The sequence below is a fragment of the Lycium barbarum genome, chromosome 5 (assembly GCF_019175385.1).
Source record: "Lycium barbarum isolate Lr01 chromosome 5, ASM1917538v2, whole genome shotgun sequence".
Classification (NCBI taxonomy): domain Eukaryota; kingdom Viridiplantae; phylum Streptophyta; class Magnoliopsida; order Solanales; family Solanaceae; genus Lycium; species Lycium barbarum.
This window is the reverse complement of record NC_083341.1, coordinates 46480610-46485675: the sequence shown is the minus strand read 5'-3', so window position 1 is coordinate 46485675 and position 5066 is coordinate 46480610. Positions and strand designations below refer to the sequence as shown.

The window sequence follows — 5066 nt, the reverse complement described above, 5'->3', positions numbered from 1 at the left end:
GCTAGCGAAGCATATATTTATATGATATTGTCGAAAAAAGCATGTAAGCCTTCGGTACGAAGTTGGGATGGATATTGTCCTAGGTTGGGCCTTGTTGTATGATTTGGGGATAGCCACCCCGTTGTGTTGTTGACTCATCTTTATCTATTTACTTATTGGCTCATTGAAATGTTGAGACATTGGTAATTGTGATTAGTGATATATATATCATGGCTATGATATTGCGGTACTTTACTTGGTTGATACTGAGATGAGAATGGTGATTCCATTGTGGCTTATTGTTATAGCCTTACTGCTGATATTACTTGTATGCCACGTGTGGCACTGTTTCAGATTGAATTGGTGGTTGATATTACATTTCATCATATTCATACGCATTTCCATGATACATTGATATTGTTACAACCCGTATCTTTGAAAAATCATTTATCCAATCGGAAACATAAGTACGTTGAGTTATGATTAAGTAAAACCACTTTGGAATATAAGGAGTAAGCATTATTAAGTATATTTAATGAGGAAGGATGTCTATAAGGTATACCAGAAGGTTTTATAAGGAAATGAGTGGAAGAAGTCGAGTAGTACGACTTTGGAAAAAGGATGGGTAATGTTTTGTGTGAAAATTTTGGTCCAACTTGGTGGACCATTATCTCTTAGCATATGAAGTGTTTTAAGGTGAAACAAAAGCCTAAAATTAATTTCGTCGAGTCTAGTTTACAACGCAACAAACCTCTCGTCGATTGGACTTCGGAGTAGAGAATTATGGACGTTACAAGTTCAGCTAATAGAGCAGAAACGCGTGCTACAGTAACCAACTTGCTACAATAAAATGCTACAGTCCCCCCCCCCCCCCCCCCCCCCCGAATTTGACCCTTATAAAAAGGGTAAGAACCCCTTTGTTTCACCATATTTTGCTGGAAAATTCCAGAAATTGAAGAGAGAGAGAGAGAGAGAGAGAGAGAGAGAGAGAGGGAAACAAAAAGTGAGCAATTTTTAAGTCGCAGAGTAGTGGTTTAGGTCCGAGTAACGCATGGTTGTGATTCTAGTATCGTTTTGCGGGAGATTTTAGCGTGGATATTGAGGATATTGCTGTCGTAACAAGAAAAAAGGTATGAGTCTTTCTCTTTTGGTATTATTTAAGGCTTATTTATGGAGATAAAGTCACTAAACAATCGTGTAGTAAGTTTGTTAGTTATGGAAGTTGGAAAACAACGTGTGGGATGTTTTGTGGTACATATTGGTGTTGGAAATGATGTTATTGATGTTGGTATTGTTGTTGTTGTTGTTGGTTGCTGAATTGTGATTTCGGGCTAGGCATATAAACAAAGGAGATGCTGCCGAAATTTTGGAAGATTTTAGGAAGAATTATTTGAAGGCTTAGGATAAGTATATGATAATGGACCTAATCATAGTATGAATGGTCTTATATGTAGACTTGCAGGATCGGACGGATAAGCATAGGTAGTTGGTGGCTGAACAGGTATGTTAAGGCTCGTCCCTTTCTTTCAAAGGCATGATTCCATAAGTGTTTCCATAACCTCCTTGATTTCAAAACCTAGAAGTTTATGACTCTTAAATCTTCTAATGATGCTAAAAATGAGAATGTTTTTATGAGGGTTACGTGAGGATAATTTTATGCTTAAAGGTCTCAAATATGATTTCAACGATGATGTGAAGAAGTTAAGCTATTTCATGATTTTCTCGATTTATTTCATTGTTGTTGATCTCACCTTATAAATTGTTCTTTCAAGGTGGGATAGAGCAATAGTTTTTATTTGAACTCATATGCATGCCATGAGTATAATATATGTATATGGCTATTTTGTGACATTACAGAGAGCTCTATTATTTCATTTTGATTATGCACTGCACTTATTTTCATTCTTCATGTATATATAAGGCCCAGTTGACAGGGGGTGTGCTGTGACCTTTGTTGTGTATTAGAAGGCCCAGTTGACAGGGGGTCTGCTGTGGCCTTTGTTGTGATGTGTATATATATGGCACAGTTGACAGAGGGTGTGCTGTGGCCTTTGTTGTGATGTGTATATATATGGCACAGTTGATAGGGGGTATATTGTGGCCTTTGTTGTGATGTGTATATGCATGACACAGTTGACAGGGGGTGACGCTGTGGCCTTTGTTGTGACATTTCTATAGATATATGTGTTTTTTTTATATAGCTATACTGATGCATTTATTTTGCCCATTCATTGACATGCCTCAAATGTTTTCCATGATTTTATGTATATGTTGATTTCATGTCTTACATACTCAGTACACTATTCGTACTGACCCCCTTTCTTCGGGGGGCTACGTTTCATGCCCGCAGGTACAGACACTCAGATTGGTGATCCTCCGGCTTAGGACTTCTGCCCAGCCGCTTGGAGAGCTCTATTGTTCTGGAGCTTGAGTTACTTTGGTACAGATCCTTTGGACGTAGACTTTGTTATACTCTTAGAGGTCTATAGACATATGTGGGTTGTATATATGGTTTGGTCAGCTATACGGATGTAGTTCGTTTTGGATATTCCCGCGTATAGTGGCAGCCTTGTCGGCTTGCATATTTTGTTATGTTTGGTTAACTGCGACTCCTCAGGAGATAGGTTCATTTGATATATGGCATTATGTGTTTACAACACGTTTTTGCAAATTTTTCGCACTATCCTAGTATCAGTTTGATTATAGCTTGCAGGTTCGTGTACGAGTGTCTAGCTCGGGCACTATTCATGGCCCATCGGTTTGGGTCATGACAAAAGTGGTATCAGAGCAGTTCATCCTCGGGGTGTCTACAGACCGTGTCTAGTAGAGCCTTGTTTATCGGTGTGTTGTGCACCACATCTATAAACAGGAAGCTACAGGACATTTAGGATGTCATCTTTCTTTCTAATCATAGATCGTGCAGTAGAGCCAATGATAGGAAAGCTCGTTCTTGGTACGATATTTGTTAAATTGCAGGATTGTATTGGAGAAGAGGACAAGTTCAGTTAATGGGAGCGTAAGTGAGGCTCCGAAGGGGGACGTGAGACCCATATCGCTCGTCGATTCAGGATCGAGGATGTCAAGAGGTATAAGAAAGAGCATTAGCTATTCCATTGAGGCGGACCCATCGGAGGATGTGGCTCCAGAAGGAGGAGACCCGACTGAGAAATCATATGACAAAGACCCGTTTAAGGGTCACGAGACTCCTGTGGATGAAGACGTAATTGAGGAAGTACAAAGTTGGCACATCTAGATTTTCCTTACGCTTCAGCATTATATTAGGCCAGACTAGTAGATGGTGGGAAGACAAGGATGAAGAGCACATTTCACTCTATAGCCCACCAGATCAGGCTAAGGACTGATCGGCTACAAGTATACGAGTTCTTATTGGAATTTCCTATGTGCGTATGTAATTACTTCAGGGTAATACTGATTAGTAATGAGCGGAAATCCTAAAGGGGTTCAATGACTTAAATATTTGGAGGTAACTGCGATTAAGGTGTTGTCGCTACCATTGGGAATCTTGATATCTAGGATGGAAGGTAGTCATATACATAGATGAAAAAGTGAATATATTGAAAAGGCCAAAATAGCATTTGCTCAGTCGGAAGAGTAAGAGATCCTTTCTAATTCGGAGGGAGATGCATTACGAGAATGTTTTGGAATCTGTTAATACTTCAACTTGCTTTAGGTTATGTGAGGAAGGTCACGCAGTAAGGTGTATGCGATTATACCAGCACTAACGCACCAGATCCCATTAGCACTCCAAGGTTAAGCGTGCTAGGTTGAGAGAAATACTAGGATGGGTGACCCCCTGGGAAGTATATTAAGAGTCCTACAAATTTAGACATAATAGACAGATGAGAAACTAGAGTAGCCTAAAGGAAATTGGAGCATGCGGAGTGGTTAGAAACCCCGAAAGATCGCGAAGGATGAGGTGGACTAGACCGGCAAAGAGAAAGAAGGTGCATCCCAGCTCTAGAATTAGGATGAGTTCAAATAGTATTTGGAAGTACCTTGCAAGTGAGGCGTTAGTAAACATATATATGTATATGCGTGACATCCCATATGTGGTTAAGCCAACCGGTATGTGTTTCCCAGCAACCGACGTTGCTATATACTGAAGGCATCAATTGAACAGGGTAGTGAAGTTCAAGTGATAAATGTTACAAGGTAAGTTGATGATATTGTCACCACAGGCTAGAGTTGGAAAGTCCTAATGCAACAACATCAGGGAAAGGAAGAAAGTGAATATATAGAAAGTAAAGAGATTAGAATTCCTTGAGAAAAAAAAGTATAAGAAACGAGGGTAAGTGAAGCTTCCAAGAGGGATGACGGGTAAGGCAAAAAGGACTATTTGGATAAAATTCGAAGGTGGGCATGCGAAAGGGATAAAGTATGGTAGTGTGAAACAAAAGATGAATGTGTGGGGTCAGAAAACAGACTTCGATAAGTAGGGGATAGTAATCAAAAATAGGGATGTGAAGTAAGAGAGAGAATGATCAGGCCTTGTAATGATACTAAGATATTTCCAGCTCTCTAGAGGTGTCTAAAGGGGATAAATGTGTAGTCATACTGACACGGTTGCCTCGGAAATGGAGAAGCTTTCCTAAAAGATGATTTAAGAGTAGAACGGATTTGCACGTTTAAAGGAATATTTTACGAACGTTAGGGTCGATACTATAAATAAACAAGTGGAGAAGGGCGCTCGGGGAGGAAGGAACTCAAGGAGGGTTTGAGGATGAAAGCAGGAAAGGTACACTAATGGGCTGGTCGAAAGAAGAAGAAAGGAAGAAAAGAAAAATTGAGCAATCACCAAGGACAAGCGAGAGGTTAATGAACTAACAAAACTAACCGGGAGGTAGTACATCGATGACATGGGATGAGGATAAGGAATTCTCACGACCCAGCAAGGGGCCGTGACGGGTACCCGGGGCTAACCACCGAGCACCGCTCGTGCCATCACTTATTAAGCTTACTAGCAATCATTTATCCGATTCATGCTTTATTTCTAACAAAATCCATTTTCATTTGGAAACGAAATGCTTTTATACATACGAGCCCTTAGGCTAGAAAAATAATACACA

At 40.0% G+C, this 5066-nt stretch overlaps 1 pseudogene; it reads left to right on the top strand.

Annotated features, from left to right (window-relative positions):
* The first annotated feature begins 3699 nt into the window (after positions 1 to 3699).
* LOC132643394 (5S ribosomal RNA) lies at positions 3700 to 3819 on the top strand (annotated as a pseudogene).
* The last annotated feature ends 1247 nt before the right edge of the window (positions 3820 to 5066 follow it).